The sequence below is a fragment of the Myotis nattereri genome (assembly GCF_964212035.1).
Source record: "Myotis nattereri genome assembly, chromosome: 3".
Lineage (NCBI taxonomy): Eukaryota > Metazoa > Chordata > Mammalia > Chiroptera > Vespertilionidae > Myotis > Myotis nattereri.
In genome coordinates this window covers 207244448-207267741 of record NC_138077.1, presented here as the reverse complement: position 1 = coordinate 207267741, position 23294 = coordinate 207244448, and the positions used below count along the sequence as shown (strand labels likewise).

Below are 23294 nucleotides of genomic sequence, written 5' to 3'. Positions count from 1 at the left end.
TGATACGGCAATGTGTCTTAGAAAGTGGTGCTAGAATCTTGATGATGATGAACAATTGGCTAACTGGAAGTAGTGGAGCAGTCTAAATCCTCCCAGTTGGGGGAAGACGGGGTAGTGGTGAAGAAAGGACACCAGCAATTCCCTCCATTCCCCCAAAGTTAAGAAGTACTGTCATAGATAAACTGTAAGTTGTATTAGATCAGCGGTTCTCAACCTATGGGTCGCAACCCCTTTGGGGGTCGAACGACCCTTTCACAGGGGTCGCCTAAGACCATCAGAAAACACATATATAATTACATATTGTGTTTGTGATTAATCATTATGCTTTAATTATGTTCAATTTGTAACAATGAAATTGGGGGTCACCACAACATGAGGAACTGTAATAAAGGGTCACAGCATTAGGAAGGTTGAGAACCACTGTATTAGATAAAGGATCCTAGGTAGTTAGCCCCATCTGCCCCACTATGGGTGAGCTGTTTTTCCCACACTTAACTGCTAGAGGGAAGGCCTTTCCATTTCCAGCCCTAACTTCTATCCAAAAAAATATAATCATGTAAAATATAAAACAAAAATTTGAATTTTTTCCTGGCCAAAAAAAAAAGCTGCCCCTTTCTACTGGAAAAAAAATTACTTCTTATATTCCCTCTTATTCTTTCCCCTCAAGTTATTTTTTATCTCCCATTGGCTATCTTCCCAAATTTATTGATTTTTCTCGCATTTTTAACATCTACTCAGCCCTGAAATTCACCAAAGAATCCAGAAAAACCAATTCCTTGAGTTTGGCTGTATTTTTCACATTTCAGTTAATCACAGAACCTCAAATACAGATGTTCCTTATACAACTTTTTTTTTTTAATTCTCACCGGAGCATATTTTTCCATTGATTTTTAGAGAGTGGAAAGGGGGAGGGAAAGACAGAGAGAAATATCAATGTGAGAGAAACATATCAATTGGTTGCCTTGTGTATGTGCCCTGACCACGTCCAGGGAGGAGCCTGCAACCTAGGTACATGCTCTTGACTGGAATCGAACCCGGGACCCTTAGGTCCGTAGGCCGATGCTCTAGCCCAGCCGTGGGCAAACTACGGCCCATGGGCCGGATCCGGCCCGTTTGAAATGAATAAAACTAAAAAAAAAAAAAAAGACCGTACCCTTTTATGTAATGATGTTTACTTTGAATTTATATTAGTTCACACAAACACTCCATCCATGCTTTTGTTCCGGCCCTCCGGTCCAGTTTAAGAACCCACTGTGGCCCTCGAGTCAAAAAGTTTGCCCACCCCTGCTCTAGCCACTGAGCCAAACTGGTTAGGGCTCCTATACAATATTTTGACAGATTGTGAGCCTAGGGTCTGCTTCAGAACAAACTGAATCATAAAAACTGCAAAAGGATATTTTCATTACTATTTTTACCCCCAAAACAAAATAAATCTGTTTGGCTCCATAAAACAATTTACTTCTTTTCCAAATCTCAAATTAGCAAATCCAAAGAAAGGGCTCACACTTTTGTTAAATCGTTTTAAGCAATTGTCACCATTCAACCATTTCACTGCCTACACAAGCATCAAACCCTATGCCCCTGAGAGCATGCCTGCTATCTTGGCCGTGAACACAGATGCCAAAGACACAGGGATGGGCTCAGATGCAATGCCTAATTACATGCGCAGCATCAATTTGCACAGCCCTTCATTTTCACTTTCTTGATTAGGTAATGAAATCATCACTTATATTCCCAGAGGACATAGAGGCATTCCGAAACAGTTTTTCATTTTTTCATGCCAAAAGAAGCCCTACAAAACATTTCACATGTAAGTGTATTTATTTAATGAATGTGATTTTCATGAAAAGCCTTTAAAAGAAATTTTCTCACCCTTCACATTTGTGTTAGGCCTTCTCCGTTTCACCAAAGTGAGAAACCACAATTTGAAGTCAACTTACTGGACTACTGAGGGCAGAGACCATTTGCCTAGGCACCTGATTTTCTATCACTAGACATTGAAATGAGCCAAGGTTTATGGACATTTCTACTCACAAAACCCTTGTGCTGACTTCACATTATTTTATAATAGAAATGACATCATTAGTACATCCAGGAAATAGCAGATCCTACCCTTATATGTCACTGGATGTTGTCAAGATATTTTATTGGTCAGAATGAGTATACTTCTATGGTTCCTTGAATTTTGACCTTTTAAGGTGTACACTGGCTGGTCTGAGAGTCTGCTGCCAGACTCATGACCCATACCACACCCAATGCCCCCTTGCTAATTCAAGAAGAATGGTACTGAAGAAACCACTTATTAGGCCCAATAGTATTTTTTTCCTTTGAAAAAATTACTATACTACATCAACTACATTCAAACCAGTTTTGAAAATCCTTCTGAAGTACAATTAAGGTTAAGATTCTGAGACCAGGAGATTTGGCTACTGTTTCTAGCTGCAATGTTATGTGACCCAGCTAAGTAACACAGAGTAAGATAGGAAAACCTCTTTATCCCTAAGTAATGAAAGTTCCCTACCTACTTCATAAAGATTTTATAAGAATAGCAGATATCGCCGAAACCGGTTTAGCTCAGTGGATAGAGCATTGCATCGGCCTGCGGACTGAAAGGTCCCAGGTTCGATTCCGGTCAAGGGCATGTATCTTGGTTGTGGGCACATCCCCAGTGGGAGCTGTGCAGTAGGCGGCTGATCGATGTTTCTCTCTCATCGATGTTTCTAACTCTCTATCTCTCTCCCTTCCTCTCTGTAAAAAATCAATAAAATATATTAAAAAAAAAAAAGAATAGCAGATATCAACAAACTACTCTGAACTCAAAAGAAGTACACTGTAAAGAGTTAAAACAGATTCAAAGAAATTCAAGATGGGAATGAGAGTACTTTGTTTTTCACTTAAAAGTAATTGCTAGCCCCAACAGGTTTGGCTCAATAGATAGAGCGTCGGCCTTCGGACTCAAGGGTCCCAGGTTCGATTCCAGTCAAGGGCATGTACCTTGGCTGCGGGCAATCCCCAATAGGGAGTGTGCAGGAGGCAGCTGATCAATGTTTCTCTCTCATCGATGTTTCTAACTCTCTATCCCTCTCCCTTCCTCTCTGTAAAAAATCAATAAAATATATTTTTTAAATAAGTAATTGTTAGTCTTAGTATAATATTTGATTAATTGTGCCGTGCTTTCTGTACAACTGGACATTTGACGATCCTCTTGGAGTAAACACATCTTTCTGAAAATCAGAATACACTTTACTGACCTAAAGGGAAGCTGAAGATTTAAAATGCAATCAAACTTACAATCTCAAAGTTAAAAAATGCAATTAAGGGAACTTACTGACAGTAAAACAGAGCACTCAGACCCAACTACGGAATGCATGGCTGGACTGAATGGGAAGCACCCAGTCATCCCTCAGCATGAGGACTTCTGCAGTTTCAGGGCAAAGCAGCAACCTTGCACAGATACCATTAAAAACTCATGAAATTACTCACCTCAGCAGCACTGACGTGAGTTTAAAAGTATTAAATGTTACTCTTGAAAATATAAATAACTGTCGAGTGAGGATTTAAAGACCACAATATGATTCACTCTAAGATGATAATAAACCTTCGTATTAATATACTATTATTACCATCATTGTACTAAGTCAAATGAAAAAGTTATTAAAAAGTGGGAAATGGTGCCGTAGCCGGTTTGGCCCAGTGGATAGAGCATCGGCCTGCAGACTGAAAGGTTCCAGGTTCGATTCCGGTCAAGGGCATGTACCTTGGTTGCGGGCACATCCCCAGTAGGGGGTGTGCAGCAGGCAGCTGATTGATGTTTCTCTCTCATCAATGTTTCTAACTCTCTATCCCTCTCCCTTCCTCTCTGTAAAAAATCAATAAAATATTTTTTTTTAAAGTGGGAAATGGTAAAATATAAATTTCTACCTTACTGCAGGCATTCAACAAACATAAAAGGAATATCTGCTATATGTGAAAATACTGTGCTTAGATTCCCACGGGAATTACAAAAAGAAGATAAGCCACTATTTCCTCTCAAAGAGAGTAGCCCAGTTAGAGCCAAAGACAGATGTGTGATACCAAATGAGAAGCTTTAATAGTCCAGGAAAGAAAGCGATGGCTTCCAACTAGGGTGAGAAGGAAGTTAATCAGAGGCAAGCATTTGAGCTCTGAAGAACAGTAGGATTCAGAGAATGAAGTGGGAGAAGGTAAACGGATAAAAGATTTTAAAATTACTGTCCCTTGTACCGATATTCCTTGCCACTTACAGAATTACCTTTAGGACAAAAGGTAAAAACTATTTTTTACTCCATGTGTGATTTATCACACGCACATACTACTTAATATTTTATCTACATTAACAGAAGCTCATAATCTGAGACTCCTTAGATCACGACAATGTTTTGACAAAAAAAATCTAGAAATAGAATAATTTGGCATAACTATTGTTGCTATCAGAAAACTGTGAGCTATTTTGACAAGCAAATTCAGAGAGCTATTTCTATAAAGCATTCCAAATTTAATAACAGATATCAGCTGTAGTGAGGGTTTTTTTGTTGTTCTTAATCCTCACCCAAGGATCTAAAAATCAATTTTTCCATTGATTTTTAGAGAGAATGGAAAGGAGAGGGAGAGACAGAGAGAAACATCAATGTGAGAGAGATACATCGATTGCTTGCCGCCCACATGCACCTTGACCAGAGCTGGGGATCGAGCCTGCAACCGAGATACGTGCCCTTGACGGGAATCGAACCCGGGATCCTTCAGTCCACAGGCTGACGCTCTCTCCACTGAGCCAAACCAGCTAGGGCTGCAACACATTTTTTCAATGATTAAATTCATCAATATGTTATACCAATGGTCAGCAAACTCATTAGTCAACAGAGCCAAATATCAACAGTACAACGATTGAAATTTCTTTTGAGAGCCTAATTTTTTAAACTTAAGCTACATAGGTAGGTACATTGTTATTAACTTGATTAGGGTACTCCTAAGGCTTAGGAAGAGCCACACTCAAGGGGCCAACGAGCTGCACGTGGCTCTCGAGCCGCAGTTTGCCGACCACGGTGTTATACAATTAAATTTTCCCTTAATGAAATAAAAAAATAATTTCCATAAACTACACAGCAGTATACTTTATCATTGTTTACAATGGCTGATATTAAATGAAACCACTTTATGACTATTACACAGTAGTAGCAGAAATGGACCAATTCTCAGAGCCATTCTCTATATTCATATGTAGCAGCCAAAGAATAACTAAGCATAAATGGTCAAGGAAAACATACCAGCCAAAGAATTACTAAGCACAAATGGTCAAGGAAAATGTAGCAGCCAAAGAATTGCTAAGCATAAATGGTCAAGGAAAATGTACTACTTTCGATCATCAATGGAGATATTCTAGGTTCTGCAAATTCTATATGGAGAACCATACATTTTAGGTTCAGGAAAATGTTTCATTTGGTGGAAAAAGTGTAATGTAACTGTAATATCCAAATTTACATTTTATGGAAGCTTGCATATTTAGATTTTAATATACAAAGTATAGAATAATTCTGATTCTAATAATTTTTTAAAGTATATTTTTATTGATTTCAGAGAGGAAGGGAGAGGGGGAGAGAGAGAAATATCAATGATGAGAGAATTACTGATCAGCTGCCTCCTGCATGCCCCCCACCAGGGACTGAGCCTACAACCAGAGCATGCGCCCTTGACCAGAACTGAACCTGGGACCCTTTAGTCCACAGGCCGATGCTCTATCCACTGATATTCTCTCTCATCATTGATACTTCTGTCTCTCTCTCCCTCTCCCTTCCTCTCTGAAATCAATAATTTTTTTTTAAAGAAAATAAGAAAAATGCAAAAGGGGCAAATAATTACACTGTAACAGTGTATTAACTCAAAACTGACTGCATCCGGCAGCAGAAATGTTCAGAGCACAACTATCTCTTCCTCTATGCTCTCACAATACTAAGTATCTGCCTGCATACTAGCAATTACTATACACTAGTCCCCCCTTATTTGCTGGGGATATATTCCAAGACCCCAGTGGATACCTGAAACTTCAGGTAGTGTCAAACACAATATATACTATGTTTTTTCCTATGTGTACATACCTATGATAAACTTTAATTTATAAGTTAGGCACAATAAGAAATTAACAACAATCATTAATATAATAAAAGCCTAATATAACAAAAGCCAAACTGTCCCCTCGGGCAGTCGTTCAACCAGTAGTTCAACTGCTCGCTATGATGTGCGCTGATTACCAGTGGGTGGCAGTAGAGGCGCTGCCGGCCCTGATGGGCCCCAACGAGAGCTGGACTGCAGCTGGATGGTGGAGCAGGTGAGCAGGCGGCACCAGGCCAAGATGGGTGCGAGCCGGCCCGATCACCCTGCCGATCGCCCAGCAGATGGCGATCAGCGGTGGCAGCAGGGGGTGGGGAGGGAGCTGGGCGGGGGCCCAACCCCAATCAATCGCCTCACAGGCAGGATGGTGGAGCAGGTGAGGGGGCAGCACCAGACCACAGCAGGGTGCCAGGTGGGGCTGCGGGGCTGCAAGGCTGGGGGTGCAAGGCTGGGGGTGCAAGCTGGGGTCAACCCCCACAGGCCACTCCAAGGGACCCCATCTGTACACGAATTTGTGCAACAGGCCTCTAGTCCTATATAATAAAAGTTTAATATGCTAAGTGTCTGGTTGTCCGTTCAACCAATCGAAGCATAATATGCTAATGATATGCTAAGGCAGCTCAACCGCTCGCTATGATGTGCACTGACCACCAGGGGGCAGACAGTCAACTGGTCGACCAATAGCTATGACATGCACTGACCGCCAGGGGGCAGACGCTCCAACCAGTAGGTGAGCTTGCAGCTGGGGTCCAGCTGATCAGGATTGAGCGAGATGGGATGGACACAAGCTGGAGCCCTCCCGCAGTCCCTTCCCAGCTGACCAACCTCCCGCGTACCTCTCTGGCCCTGATTGTGCACCGGTGGGGGCCCTTGGCCTGGCCTGTGCCCTCTAGCAATCCAGGCTAAGGGATCCCTCCCCCTCCCACCCCCGCCCCCAAGTGTGTGAATTTCGTGCACTGGGCCTCTAGTAACTAATAATGAAATAGATTATGACAATATTCTGTAATAAAAGTTATGTGTGTGGTCCATCTCTCAAAATATCTTATTGTACTATACTCACCTTTTCATTTAAAGGATGCACTTTACAGCTTCTCTTTGTCATATCCGAATTGCCAGCAACATTACTTCTTGCACTTTGGGGTTATTATGAAGTAAAATAAGGGTTACTTGAACACAAGCACTGCAGTAACACGACAGCTGATCTGATGATGGAGGTGGCTACTAAGTGCCTAACGGGCATGGAGCATTTATAGCATGAATATGCTGATCAAAGAGATAATTCACGTACCAGGCAGGATGGAGTGGGATGGCTTGAGATTTCATCATTCTACTCAGAATGATGCACAATTTCAAACTGATGAATTATTTATTTCTGCAATTTTCCATTTAATATTTTTGAACTCTGATTAACTGCAGGAAAGCAAATCCACGGATAAAGAAGGACTACTGTACTGAAGCTGTCTATGTCTCCTCCTCTCCCTTCAGGGCACAACAGAAAATAATTCTATTTCCTGCATCCATATAAGCCCTCAGCAAAAGGCTGCTGAATGAATAAGCAAACACAGCTTTATGAATTCATTTTAGAGCCAACAACAAAACCTAAATGTTAACTCATATTCTGATGGAAAAACACTGAACCTTCATATGAAAAATTAAAATTAAAAATAAAATCAGAGTTCAGATGGTTAAAGACAAAAGACAAAACTAGAAGAGGGATGGTAAAAATGGGGTATAAAATAGGATTTTTTTTAAATTCTTATTTACTGATTTGAGAGAGACACATCTATTTGTTGTTCCACTTATTTATGCATTGATTTGCGAGAGAGAAACATCCATTTGCTGTTCCACTTATCTGTACTGCTGGGGTCCAACCCCAGCAGGTCCAGGGGTCCCCAAAGGTGCGGACGGAGTCGGCGAAGAAGGAATGACACAGAGACAGCGTTCAGTTGATCAGCAGCCTAGCCAGGATCTCTAGCCAGGATCTCTAGCCAGGATCTCCAGCCAAGTTCTGGTCTGGATCTCCAGCGAAGTTCTGGTTAGGATCTCCAGCCAGGTTCTGTGTCCATGTTCTCTTGCTAGGTTCTCTAGCCAGGTTCTGTAGCCATGTTCCCTCACTAGGTTCTCCAGCCAGGTTCTGTCCAGGTTCTCCAGCCAGGTTCAGTCACCAGGTTCTAGTCAGGTTCTCTTGCCATGTTCTATCCAGGTTCTGTAGCCAGGTTCTGTCTCTAGGTTCTTTTGCCATGTTCTCTCGCTGGGTTCTGTCTCTAGGTTCTGTGGCCAGTTTCTGTCCAGGATCTTCTGCCATATTCCCTCCAGCGAAGTTCTTCTGTCTCTAGGTTCTGTGTGTGTTCTGTGTCTAGGTTCTGTGTCTAGGTTCTGTCTTCTAAGTTCTGTCTCCTGTTGTCTTGTTACATCTGTATTTATACCAGTTGATTCAATCCTATCAATCTCTATTACAAAGGTTAGGGCGTTTCTTATCTCCATTCCAGGGAGTAAAGATTATGTAGCTTAAGCATGATTGTTCGTAGTTAAAGTGATTAATTACCCGCCTGGCACTTAGTTGAGGGGTTTTATTCCCTCCCTAACTTCAGGGGAAAATCCCTACCTGGGGAAACAACCTTTCTCAGAGAGGTGACCTTGGTTAAAACACATAGTGCCAAGAAGGTGAGCAAACATATTAAGAACAGTATGCCATATATGCCAGGTCCCTTGAAACAGCAAGGATGGACCGGCTCCCAGCAACTAACTCCCTGTTCCCTCCTCTCCCCTGGCAACTACCATTGTACTTTCTGTCTCCATGAATTGGACTACTCTAGGTACCTCATGTATGTGTAATCATACAATATTTGTTCTTTTGTGTCTGGCTTATTTCACCTAGTAAAATGTCTTCAAGATTTCATTACCATTACGTTACTTTTAAGTTAAATAAAATGTGAAATTCTAACCCATCCATCATTATGATTTATTAAGCATGCTTTTGGAAGAGAGAACTGTGTTTACTGAGAAAAAGAGGTGAGGAAGATAGACAAATAGAATCTGAAGGACCCACAGGAACGTAAAACTTCAGATTCACTAATAAGGAAGAGAGCAGCTTGTTTGATCTTCACTAGACCAAATAATCTATTTGGAAAGATGTTACTAAATATCGCAGAGCGAAAGCTAAGAAAGCAGTCTTGCAAACACAATACTGCTTGATCCCAAGACAAGCCAAGATACTGTTGCTTTTGGGCAAGAAACAGCAAGGCTAACTAGTTTAGAAAAAAAAAAAAAAAGCTTTAAGAAGAAATACTGAAATACAAGAATAAATTCCACTTTCCTTTGACTTTCATCTGAAAAGCCAGCAGATAGGAGAGGCAACCTTTAGTAAAACTATATTTATGAATTCATAACTAACACCAATCTTTCTCCAAACAATACAATAAAAGGTTCATTCTGAAAAAGATTTCTTATTCTCTAAATCACAACACAAATTAAACATTTAAAGTGAAAATAATAAAGGAAACAAAAATTTGGAGAAGTATGACATACTAGTGAGTTCCTTAAAGTAGCTGAAATAAAAACTAAAACTTGTTTGCGTTTATAGAAATTAAATGAACTACCTCAAACCTATATATTACCAAAAGATAAGAGAAAATACGTTACTGTCTAAGTTACTGTCCAGAGTAATAAAATTTTTCTCAAGTAACTATTGCTTTATATAATAACTAGAGGCCTGGTGCATGAAATTCATGCAGGGGGGCGGTGTCCCTCAGCCCAGCCTGCACCCTCTCCAATCTGGGACCCCTCAGGGGATGTCCGACTGCCGGTTCAGACCCGATCCCACAGGGATCGGGTCTAAACTGGCTGTTGCAGTCGGACATCCCTCTCACAATCTGGGACTGCTGGCTCCCAATCGCTCGCCTGCCTGCCTGCCTGCCTGCCTGATTGCCCCTAACCGCTTCTGCCTGCCAGCCTGATCAACGCCTAACCACTCCCCTGCCAGACCAATCGCCCCCAACTGCCCTCCCCTGCCATCCCGGTCATCCCCAATTGCCCTTCCCTGCCAGCCCGGTTGTTCCTAACTACCCTCCCCTGCTGGCCCAGTCGCCCCAAACTGCCCTCTCCTGCCGGCCTGGTCCCCCCCCCCACCCTAACTGCCCTCCCCTGCCGGCCTGGTCACGCCTAACTGACCTCCCCTGCCGGCCTGGTCCCCCCCCCCACCCTAACTGCCCTCCCCTGCCGGCCTGGTCACGCCTAACTGACCTCCCCTGCCGGCCTGGTCCCCCCCCCACCCTAACTGCCCTCCCCTGCCGGCCTGGTCACGCCTAACTGACCTCCCCTGCCGGCCTGGTCGCCCCTAACTGCCCTCCCCTGCTAGCCTGATCGCCCACAACTGTCCTCCCCTGCCGGCCATCTTGTGGCTGTGGGCACTGCCATCTTTGAAGGTGGAGGCCTTCAATTAGCATATTCCCTCCTTATTGGCTGTGGGCACCACCATATTTGCGACAGTGTGAGAGTCAATTAGCATATTCCTTCTTTATTAGATAGGCTATCTGCACATTTATCAGTTTTATATATATAAACAAGCATCAAAGCACCACAAGATACTTCCATCTTTGAAGCAAAACACAGACAGCAACACTGGAAAAAATTAAATAAAAACTTGGAAGAAACTTTACAAATTAAAAAGTAGAAATTTAGCCCTTGCTAGGTAGCTCAGTTGGTTAGAGCATCATCCCAATACACTAAGTTTGCAGGCTCGATCCATGGTCAGGATACATACAAGAATCAACCAATGGCCCTAACTGGTTTGGCTCAGTGGATAGAGTGTCGGTCTGAGGACTGAAGAGTCCCAAGTTCGATTCCGGTCAAGGGCATGTACCTTGGTTGCGGGCACATACCCAGTAGGGAGTGTGCAGGAGGCAGCTGATCAGTGTTTCTCTCTCATCGATGTTTCTAACTCTCTATCCCTCTCCCTTCCTCTCTGTAAAAAAATCAATAAAATATATTTTTAAAAAAGAATCAACCAATGAATTCATAAATAAGTGGAACAACAAATGTATGTCTGTCTGTCTCTCTAAAATCAATCAATAAGAAAATAAAAAGTAGAAGTTTAATACAGAAAAATCAGAATCAAAAGCAAATGTGCTCCCTGGCTGGGTGACTCAGTTGGTTGAAGCATCACCCCATATACCAAAAGGTTGCAGGTTCAATCCCCAGTTAGGGAGCATAGGAGAGGCATCCAATCGATGTTTCTCTCTCACATCTATGTTTGTTTCTCTCTCCCTTCCACTCTCTCTAAAATCAATAAAAATGTATCCTTAGGTAAGGACAAAAAAAAAAAAAGCAAATGTGCTTTCCAACAGATGCATGAGTAAGAAAAGGCAAAATTAAACATAATTTTACAAAACATCCTATCTAATAAAGACGGAATATGCAAATTGACCATCACTGCATGACAAATATGGAAACACCCACAGCCAATAAAAGGGAATATGCAAATTGGTGTGACAAAGATGGCGGCGGCTGGGCTGGGACGCTTGTGTCGTCGCCATGGCAAGCGTTCCGCCCCGTCCCGGATGCTCCGGGCCTCTGGACAGCGCGCAAAGGCGGAAGGTGGCTCTAGGCTGGAGCGAAGGTGGTGCCGGCAGCCAGGGGGAAAGAAGGCCTATTCTTACACAAATCTTTGTGCATCGGGCTTCTAGTATACTTGAGGCCCAGTTCATGACATTCATGCACTGGGGGTGTGGGGGCATCTCAGACTGACCTGCACCCTCTCCAATCTGGGAGCCCTCAGGGGAGCCCTCTCCAATTCGGGAGTTTCTGTCTGTCTTTGCAATCATATGAGCAAATTGTCTGAGACACCAACTCAGTTTGGTTTGTTGCTCACAGAATAATAGAGGCATTTTTATTTTCTTTGCTTCATTGGTGGAGATTTCCTGTAAGTTTTAGGATATCTTCCCTTTAATTTTTCCTAGACACTCTGATTTTACTTATGTCTCTCACCTTTGCTTTCCGTCCATCCCCCACCGCAACAGTAACTTGCTCCAGGCTCACTTTGCTCTAGTGCAGTGATGGCGAATCTATGACATGCGTGTCAGAGGTGACACGCGAACTCATTTTTCTTGGTTGATTTTTCTTTGTTAAATGGCATTTAAATATATAAAATAAATATCAAAAATATAAGTCTTTGTTTTACTATGGTTGCAAATATCAAAAAATTTCTACATGTGACACGGCACCAGAGTTAAGTTAGGGTTTTTCAAAATGCTGGCACACCGAGCTCAAAAGGTTCGCCATCACTGGTCTAGGAGATCCATCTGCCACCAGAACTACGATTCCCAGCATTCCTGGTGCTCCCCACGCTCTGAGCTTCTGCTTCCAGTCCTGGGGCTGCCATCAGAACTACTATTCCCATGCATCTGTTGGAAAGCACATTTTTTTTTTTTTGTCCTTACCTAAGGATACATTTTTATTGATTTTAGAGAGAGTGGAAAGGAGAGAGAAACAAACATAGATGTGAGAGAGCAACATCGACTGGATGCCTCTCCTATGATCCCTAACTGGGGATTGAACCTGCAACCTTTTGGTATATGGGGTGATGCTCCAATTCCTGGTGCTCCCAACGCTCTTGGTTTTCCCTCCCTCCTCTCTGTCCCATGGCCTCCCACTCTGCCAAGTCCTCCAAGCTGCCAGCTCTCCCTCTCTGCTCTCCGCCCGGCGGCTTGGGGGGGAGCAACCAAGGGAGCCATGTCCCCTCAAGCCACCGGCTCTCCCGCTCTGCTCTCCACCCGGCGCCTGTATGCAAATTAACCCACCATTTTGTTGGGTTAATTTGCATACACACTCCTGATTGGCTGGTGAGTGTAGTGGAGGGATGGTTAATTCACATGTTTCTTTCTTATATTAAGAAGATAATAAAACCCTAATATGCAAATCAATTAAACAGCAGAACAACAGGTCACTATGACGTGCACTGACCACCAGGGGGCAGACACTCAATGCAGGAGCTGCCCTGATGTAGGGCAGCTCCTGTGTTAAGCATCTGCCCCCACCCTCAGCCGGCCAAGGGGGAGGTGACCAAGGCGGTGATCGGGGGGCATGGCCGGCCAAGGCGGGTGCTAGTGGGCGGTGGCAGGGGGGGGGCAATCGCCCCACCTGCTGGTCACCCCGCAGATGGCCCTGACCACTGGCCAGGTCTAGGGACTCTACCCTATATATTGGGAACAGTCCCTTAGATTTAAAAATTAAAACCTAGCAAGGCTACTCTAACACTGAAAAAACAGGATGATACAGCGATGACATACATGGACTCTGGTTTGCACATTTTTTGGTCAGCCCTGATTATGACACTTACAACTGTGTGACAAAGCCAATTACTTAACTTTTCTCTGCTTCAGTTTTTCCACCCATAAGATGGGGAAAATGGTACTACTGCCTCAGAAGGATCATGTTATGTACTACTTTTTATAATCAGGGCAAAAAAATGTAGCTGCCCATACAACAGCAAGATGCCTTTCACCTGTATAAAAAGTATAGTCACTGGTACATGCAGTGTCCCGGATTGCAAGAGGGATGTCCAACTGCTGGTTTAGGCCCGGCATCCCCTGAGGGGTCCCAGATTGCGAGAGGATGCAGGCGGGCTGAGAGACTTTCCCGCCCCCCACCCCCCGACCCATGCACAAATTTCATACACTGGGCTTCTAGTTTAGAATAGTACCACAAGAAACAACATAAAAATAGGCTGTATGCCGAAACCGGTTTGGCTCAGTGGATAGAGCATCGGCCTGCGGACTGAAAGGTCCCAGGTTCGATTCCAGTCAAGGGCATGTACCTGGGTTGCGGGCACATCCCCAGTAGGAGATGTGCAGGAGGCGGCTGATCGATGTTTCTCTCTCATCGATGTTTCTAACTCTCTATCTCTCTCCCTTTCTCTCTGTAAAAAATCAATAAAAATATATTTAAAAAAATAAAAATAAAATAGGCTGTATGAAAAAAAAAAAAAAAGCTGTATGATGAGCATATACTGGGTAATTTTTTTTTCTGTTAATCTTCACCCGAGGATATTTTTCCATTGATTTTAGAGAGAGTGGAAGACAGAGAGAAACATCAATGTGAAAGAAACACATTGATCGGTTGCCTCCTGCATGCACCCTGTCCAGGGTCCGAGCCAGGGAGAGCCTGTAACCGCGGTACGTGCCCTTTACCAGAATCGAACCTAGGACTCTTCAGTCCACAGGTTGATGCTCTATCCACTGAACCAAACCAGCTAAGGCATAATGGGCAATTTTTAAGTTACTTGTATGTAGCTCATATCCTTCAACATGTTAACAACCTATCATACCACAGAAAATGAACAAACACATCCCCTCCACTTTTCTGTCAAACACAACCATTAAGCATTCATTTTCAGTTAAGACACAGATCATACATGTTCAACTAATACTGATCACTTAAAGATTCCATTCAACCTAAAAACTCATAAAATTTTTGCAATGTAGGCAACAACATGAAAATTAGTTATAAAACTACCACAGCACTAAGATGAGAAACTGGTAATGGGATACAGAAGTTCATTATCAAAGATATTAAGCTTCAATTCACACAGATTCTATAAAATAGTTTAATATAGCTCTGGCTTAAGTGGTCAGTTTCACCCAACTTTTACTTATTTTACTTATTATTGGAAGGAGGAGACAGTACTAATAACCACTTACAGTCAACATTCTGAGTGACAACTAAACATTAAACGTGATCAAATTAAAATCATACAGTGTTTCTTGTGCCAGTTTATAAAACAAAAACAAAAGCATCATCACTCTAAGTTAACACCATTCAATAATCTGAGATATTTTAATTGCAGCTGCAATGTTTGTGTTAGTTGCCTGAGTGTATGACTCACTCTCAGAAAGGTTCTCCCAAGACTTTTGGATTTTTGAGAATGCAGAAACCATAACTGGAGCATACTGTGTGGGAAGTGTCATGACAGTGAATGAATAAAAGGAGAAAAGAACTCATGATATAATTTTTGAAAAGTTTTTTATAAAAAGCAAATCACTTACAAAAGGCAGATTTTTCTGCAGAATAATAGGAAAGGCACTGAGAATACTTGGTGGGTTGGATTCAGGGCACTTATACTAGAATTAGAGGCCCAGCGCATGAAATTCGTGCACAGGTAAGGTCCCTAGGCCTGGTCTGCGATCAGGGCTGATCTCCCTGCCCGCCACTGCCACCACTTGCCCTCTGTGTGTGGGGCGACTGGCAGGGCAATCGGACCCCAGTGCCACCTGCGACCACTGCCACCCGGGAACCCTGGTTCCCGGTTCCCCATTGGGCAATTGGGGCTCATGGGCTGGGGGCAGCTCCTGCATTGAGCGCCTGCCCCTAGTGGTCAGTGCACATCATAGCTGACTGGTCATTCCACTGTCTGGTTAATTTGCATATTATGCTTTTATATATATATATAGAAGATATACAGTAACTTACTGGTGTCCTTGTCTGGCTCAACAACTAGACTGTGGGCAACCTAAGACCAAAAGCTGTATGGTCTTAGAAACATTAGTACCAACTTTCCTAAATGCCCAGCACATAGAGCGCCCTAGATAGGTGTTTTCATAAAACTGATTATTGAATAATCAATCTTACATTTGCCTTTTATTTTACAAAGCAGTTTTACAAACATTACCTTTTTTGCGCCACAAAACAATCTTGTGAAGTGGGAAGGGCATTATTTAACCAAATGGCTTTTGTTTTTATAAAGAGTTGTTAATTCACTGACCTACACAACCCTGAGACCACAAAGATAATCACATGTTTATTCATTATTGTGATGCCATCTCCTTGGGACTTCCAACATTCTTGTAAAACCCAGAGGATTTGCTAGCATGTTCTGTGCTGGCTCTTCACCACAGGTAGGAATCACACAGCTTCAAATTTTACAGAAGGGTTTTAAATACATAAAATAGTGTTTAAAGACGGGTCTTCTAGAAACCAGACATTAAGAAGCATCCTAAGTTATTTTTCCTGACCCTGTTCTTTTTGAGAAGGGAAGGAATTACAAAAGGCAAAATGCTGGAGAGTGAATGATGTCATGATTGTCATGAAGTTGCATCAATACCTAATGATGATTTAGCACAACAACGCAACACATTATGCCAAGAAGCATAATGTCAAACCACCAAGGTGTTTTACTGCATTAATTTCATGACTCTTTATTATTAGCAAATTGAAATAGAGAGTGACTCTCCAATTTTCTAAGACAGAGAAGTTGTTGGTTCAGGTTTATGTCCTTAGCAAAGGCACTAAGAAAATCTATAAATATCTATGGAGATGGCTTTAAGAAAAGGTAAAATCGCTGATATTAAGCTAACAGTTGTCATTTTAACAATTAAAAGCTTTATAAAATAGACAAAACACCCCTGGATCAATGTAGATTGAGTAATATATTTATACCAGGCATGTCGAAGGCAGTCACAGGGTATAAAATAACTACATACAAATGAAAAGATACCCAATCAGATTACACAGATGAATAGGTCAAAGTTAGGAACTTGGCACAGAGCATCATTATTCACTGTCAAAGCTACAGAGTGAATGCTGAACGTTCAAATCCAAATGATGGCACTTCCCCTGAAAGTAGCCTGTCCACATGACGTCATCATTTTAAGCACAGCAAAAACACATTGAGGTTGCAAAAGGTGCTTGGAGTGTCCAACCCAAAGCCATCCCCCTCCACCATCCCCCACAGCACAATTCCAACGGAGGCCATCAGCCCTCAAGAAAAAGACCACAAGACGTCAAACCGACTTCCCTCCTGAGAAAAACGACACCAGCCTTTTAAACGAGCATTTGGACAACAAAAAGTTGTTCTCAAAAAGGAACGAGCACAGAACAAGGTCCCTGCCAGCGAGCGAGACCCGGTAATGGGTGTGAATCTTCACCCCGCGCCATCAGAATCCTACCACAGAAAAGTCCCAAAGCGTGGCAATTAAGAAACGAAGCTTTCCTTTTTCCTGGTAAAATCCGGGAGATTTTACAGACAACAAGCAACGGGCTCTTCCCAATCTTAACCATCCAAAGGTTTCAAATGAGCGAGGACTTCATGAGCACGGAAGTTACTCTGCAGGGACTGTGAAGACCTTTTTTTTTTCTTTTTTTTTTTTTCATTCGTTTACAAATCCATCCCCACCCTCCACCGTTGCCAGTGCCCAGCCGACTCCGGCAGAGGGCTTCCCCGGCCACAACGTGGATGGCTATCGCCACCCCCGAGACCCAGTCCCCACGTCGCCGGGGTGGGGAGGGACGCACTCGGGAAGCTCAGCGGTAGGTGCTTGTGTTTTATTTTTTTTAGGCCAATTCCAAAACCTGCCCTTCGCAGCTGCAGCCTGGGCGATGCTGGCCCCTCGCCGCAGCCTCAATTTGCGAGGGCACGGACTCTGGCTTCTCGGGCAAGGCGTTCAAGGTTCGGGGGTGGGGAAAGGTTACCTGCCGTCCCTACAGCCATCCCGGCCCGGGTCACACACCCAGTCGTGGCCCCGGGGAGGGGGAGGACCGCCCCGGAGGAGAGGGGCCGGGCTCACTCCCATCCCCATGGCTGGAGGAAGGGCTCTCCTCCTCCTCCTCGCCTAACCCAGAGCGGCCGAGGATGACGACTGCAAGGTCTCCCGTCCAGCCGGCACCGACCACCGCGCGGGGAGCAGGGCCTGCGCGGGACCCGGGGTTCCCACTGCCCGCTGCGGGCCCGGGGCATAAAGGGCAGGAGGCGCCAGCTCCCTGCCGCGGCCCCGGGAGGGGAGAGACCTCACCTGGCCCAGCCCGCGCCACGCTCTCGGGTTAGCTCCGCTGACGACAGCGGTGAGGGAGCCCGGGCAGGGCCAGAGCAGAAGCGCTCCGCCTCAGGCCGTGCTTGCCGCACTCGGGGTTCCTCACAGCGGACCGGACCCCGAGCCGCCCGGAGCCGCCATCTTCCTCCACTCAAACGCCGCCGCCGGGGCTGCTCAGGCCGGGAGAAGACAGCGCGGAGTGCGCATGCGCGGGGCCCAGCGCGGAGGACACGCGCGCGCGCACACGTCGGCGGCCGGGGGCGGGGCCGTTTGGGAAAGAGGCGTGGCCCCGGGCTGAGGGTCTCCGGGAATGCAACCAGCCTCGCGGAGCGCAGCAGGAACGGAGAAACATCGCGCTTCCGCGCCCGTCTTCCTGGGGTCTCTCTCTAGAGCCAACCCAGGTCAGCACCCACCCTTCTTCTCAATGCCTGGGGCAACTGGCTTGAGACCGCGATGTTAGGCAAAAATTAACCCATTGTACGCCTGGGGGCCTGATGTGGAAGTTGGACGTGCCATTGGATGTTAACTGGAGGGAAATTCAGTTCCTTGGTTGTGCAAGCGAAGCCTCCCTTAACTATAACCACCACTGTGTGACATGTGACTAACTCCATTATTTTCAGATGAGTAAACAGGCGCAAAGAAATATCTCCTTTTCCCAAGGCCACACACCTTAAGGGACGGGAGGCAGGATAGGATTTGAAGTCAGGCTTATCTGGTTCTCAAGCTCCTGTACTTGCCACTATCGCTATCCCCAGGCTAGACAGCGGGGTCCAGCAAAATCCCCCTTCCTCGGTAGCAATCTGGTGCGTAGGTGAGAATCTTCATGGATCCATCGGGGCAGCAAGTGATCTAAGGAAATGCCAGAGATACAGAAGCCCTTGTACCGAAAACCAAAGGAACCTTGAGGTGCCAGCCCACCGCCCTGGGATATCTCTTGGGACACCGCGCTGGATCAGATCCCAAGTCCCCTCTCAAATTGGGATAGCATTGCACTAACGAGCAGACTTGAGTCATCCTAACTTTAGAAATCACTAGATCTGTGTCACCAGTCCCACCACCCCTAGTGTAGAGCTCTGTGTCACAAACACTGACCGGCTATTAAGTGCTTCCTTGTAAAAATGTTGGTTCTAGGGCCCATCTTTAGAACCTGCCTCACACTTTTTCTAAAGCTCCCTAGGGATTCTGACCCCAGTTAGGCTTGGAACTCCTGGATCATGTTAGATCAGGTTGAAATACAGAACCACTTCATTCTGAATCTCCTAGATTAAAGACAGCAGGAATTTTTAGTCTGTTTTCTTCACTATTTTATCACCTACTATGGAGACTGGCACACAGTAGGGACTCACTAAATATTTAATGAATGAATGCATGAACTGGGAATTTAACAACTAAGAGGGCAGGCAGTCAAATATTTAGTGAGCACCTACAATGTGCCAAACCATGTGATACATATAGTATCCCATGTGATATGTGATAAATGAAACTTTAAAAATTGCTGCCCTCATGAAGGGCCCCTACAGTCTACTGAGAGGCAAAGCTGGGGTCAGAGGCCAGTCTAGGTTCAGAGGCTAGGCAAAGCTCCGAGGCCAGGATGTCCTTGCTTGGTTAGGTTAGGCTCCAAGGTTAGGCTCAGCTCTCCAAGGCCCCAAGGATCAACTAGGCTTGGCTCTCTGCGGCCCTGAGACTAGGCTCTATGGCTTCCAGGCTAGACTAAACTCTGAGGACAGGCTGTCCTCCATCAGCTAGGCTAGGCTCCTAGTCCAGGTTGTCCTTGCTGGCCAGGCTAGGCCCTGAGGCGAGGCGAGGCTCTCTGAGCTTCTGAGTCTAGGGCTCTGAGGCTAGCATGCATCTTTAATGACGTCATGCTACGCATTGATAAGTCACAGGCTCTGTTCTTGTGTTGGCAGTGGCAACTTACAATGAGTCTAAAGGTCTGAGCACCAGACTGGCCTGCAGGGAACAGACACTCATTCCAAACGCCCCACCTCGCCCCCCAAATTCCTTCTGAATTCCATCGTGAGGCAAGGATTGGTTTTATTTGTGTGTACACAAACTACACAGAATTATAAAAACATATTTACAGATGTTCCACAGTGCTATAATCCGGAGCAAAGAAATACCTCCTTTTTTATAAAAGTACATTTTTATTGATTTCTGAGAGGAAGAGAGAGACAGGAACATTGATCAGCTGCTTCCTACACAGTCCCTCCAGGGAACTGAGCCCACAATCCAGACATGTGCCCTGACCAGGAATGGAACCAGCAAATTTTAGTTTACAGGATGACATCCAAACAACCGAGCCACACCAGCCGGGACAAAAAAAAATCATACTTAAAAAAAAAAGTATTTCCCAATCCCTTAGCTACCTGGTAACTTCTTTCCTCCACTGAGATGACTACTATTACAAGTTCCTGATATCTTTCCAGACATGCATACACAAACACACATATACACATATAAATAAATACACATAAAGTAGCAGCAAACTATACACACTACTCTGTACCTTGCTTTTTTTTTTTTTCTTTTTGAAGTACAGTCCCTCAGGTCATTTGATGTCAGCATATTTAGAACCATCTAAATTTGTTAACTAATTGCATTCTATTCCTTTGTATGGAGATACCATACATCTTTAAAACAAATCTTCTAGTAATAAACATTTAATCTGTCTTCATGTCTTTGTGATTATAAACAAAGTAGCAACAAATATCCTTATGTATTTGTTATACCTATAAGCAAATGTATCTACAGAAAAATTTACTAGAAATGCAATTACTGGGCAAAAGGCACATACATGCATTTTAAAAATTAAAATATAAAAATCCTCACCTGAGGATATTTTGTCTATTGGGGTTTGTTGGGTTTTTTTTGAGGGGGGGGGGCGTTGACCCTTTGATCCAAGGCCAACGCTCTAACCACTGAACAACCAGCCAGGGTGCCATTTCTTTCTTTCTTTTTTTAAAAAAATATTTTTATATTGATTTTAGAGAGGAAGGAAGAGGGAGAGAGAGATAGAAACATCAATGATGAGAGAGAATCATTGATCGGCTGCCACCTGCAAAGCCCCCTACTGAGGATTGAGCCTGCAACCCAGGCATGTGTCCTTGACTGGAACCAATCCCGGGACCCTTCAGTCTAAAGGTGATGCTCTATCCACTGGCCAAACCAGCTAGGGCAACCATTTATTTCTTAACACAACTGTCCATATAACCTTAGTTTATACATCAGATGGAAACTTTTCTCTCTATGGGCTTTATTCTTATAGTCCCCTCACATATCAGAGTGTTTTTTGCGGTGCATCTGTTCTGAGTGCCTGCTGTTCTGAGGGCAAGTCTCTAAGTTCCAAACATAAATGATGCATCAAACATATTTTACAAGAAAAAGCAGCTCATGTTTTAGGGTCTCTGCCACTGCAGGGGGCTTTCCGCCTGAGAAAGAAACCACCACTTCCTCAATTTGGAAGCTTACTTAGTCCCATCTTTTCATTCTACAGATGAGGAAGGGACTTGCCTACGGTCACAGGGCGCCTATTTGATTTACTAGGCCTGGCCTCCAGATGGATTGCTCATCTGGTGAAACAAAGGCTATTTCCTTTCATCCTCTCGGATGATCTTCAAGATCTCTATCTTTCTGGCCTCCTAGAAAATTCAGTCCCAGGAATGCCCAACTAATTCCTTTGTTAAGGCTCATTGCCAAATATAACAAAATTGTAAGAAACTATCTCCCTCTGCTGGTAACATGCTATTACGACAAAACCTAAAACTACTGAGAGTCAGTTGCATTTATGAAAATCACACCTTAAGAGTGAGACTTAGGTGATGTCTGATAGACAGTTTCCACCACCTTGCCTTCGCCAAGTCTCAATCAGGATAATTCACTTAAAAGAATGGTTCACAGGAGAATGTATTCAAAGTAAATATAGCCCTAACCGGTTTGGCTCAGTGGATAGAGCGTTGGCCTGTGAACTGAAGTGTCCCAGGTTCGATTCTAGTCAAGGGCATGTACCTTGGTTGCGGGCACATCCCTAATAGGGCGTGTGCAAGAGGCAGCTGATTGATGTTTCTCTCTCATTGATGTTTCTAACTCTCTATTCCTCTCCCTTCCTCTCTATAAAAAAAATCAATAAAATATATATTTTTAAAAAAACACAAAGTAAGATCAACTAAAGGACTTGTATGCATGCATATAAGCATAACCAATGGACATAAGACACTGGGGGATAGGGGATGCTAGGGGACTGTCTAGGGCGAGGGGATAAAATGGACACATATGTAATACCCTTTGTAATACTTTAAGCAATAAATTAAAAAAAAATAAAAAATAAAAAAAATAAAATAAAAAAACACAAAGTAAATATAGTTCCAGAGAGTGAAAAAGACAAAGCCCTTTATCTTTGGGTAAATTGGTCAGATTGTTAATAATATTTTAGACATAGAAAATTAGAGTTGCTAGTGGAATATGCATGTGGAGATGCTAATAGGAAGTCTATCTATCTGGATCAGAAATACCAGGTCAGTTCAGGGCTGGAAATCAAATTTGGGATTTTTTAGCATACAGCGGGTAGCTTACACCATGAGCATCTAAGTACAAACAGTGGACCGAGGACAGACCCAAAGATGAACAATATTTCAGAGACAAGAAATCATGAAACCAGAGAATTAGTAAGCACATCACTTTAACTTCTAAGTGAAGATTAGTAACATTTAAAACATGACTCCAATTTATTATAATCATAACTATTAGGAATACAAATTGCATAATTTCGAAACAGGAAGCTGTTCCTTCAGGAAGATGAATGACATGCTGTAAACAGATTGCAATTCAACTAACTTGATTATAGCAGCCAAATGCAACACTACTGAACGGCACATTTTTAACACTGAGCGGCCTAACATGAAACATGTCAGTGAGGATAAAAACATGGGGCTTGCCTCTTACCCTGCTCTTGTGGTTTGAGAAAGAACGCACCATCGGAGATGTAAGGATTATAAATCTACGGCAGGCAAGCCCCATAACAACAATAGGCAACCTTGAGAACTCCTACTATGGGTTCAGCGCTGTTCTCAGCTTTTCAGCATACATAGCACCTCCTCACAACCTGCTTTTGAAGAAGCCACTACTATTATTATCTCCTTTTTTTTTTTTTTTTACATTTGGGGAAACTAAGGCACAGAAACCTTAAGTAACTTAAATACGATCACACAGCAGTTCAAGTTGGAAGTTTCTGAAGTTGAACTTTAAAAGTCCAAGGTCCCCACTTCTATGTTGGAGAAAAGCAAAACAGAACATGGTTTAGGAAGATGCGTAAATACATTTTTGAGGTAATGTTAATGTTTGTGTCTGTCATTAAAGACTCGGAAGATCTTTAGT

General features: G+C 43.7%; 1 protein-coding gene across 2 annotated transcripts in view; it reads right to left on the bottom strand.

The window, feature by feature from the left end:
* FBXO42 (F-box protein 42) overlaps positions 1 to 18109 on the bottom strand; it is an 85029-nt gene extending 66920 nt beyond the window's left edge. Inside the window, exon 1 of one of the 2 annotated variants that reach the window (XM_081086468.1) lies at positions 17907 to 18109. The gene's annotated coding sequence lies outside the window, so the exon portion shown is untranslated. The remainder of the gene's footprint in view (positions 1 to 17906) is intronic. The other variant, XM_081086469.1, reaches the window with a different exon arrangement.
* Between the last annotated feature and the right edge of the window lie 5185 nt (positions 18110 to 23294).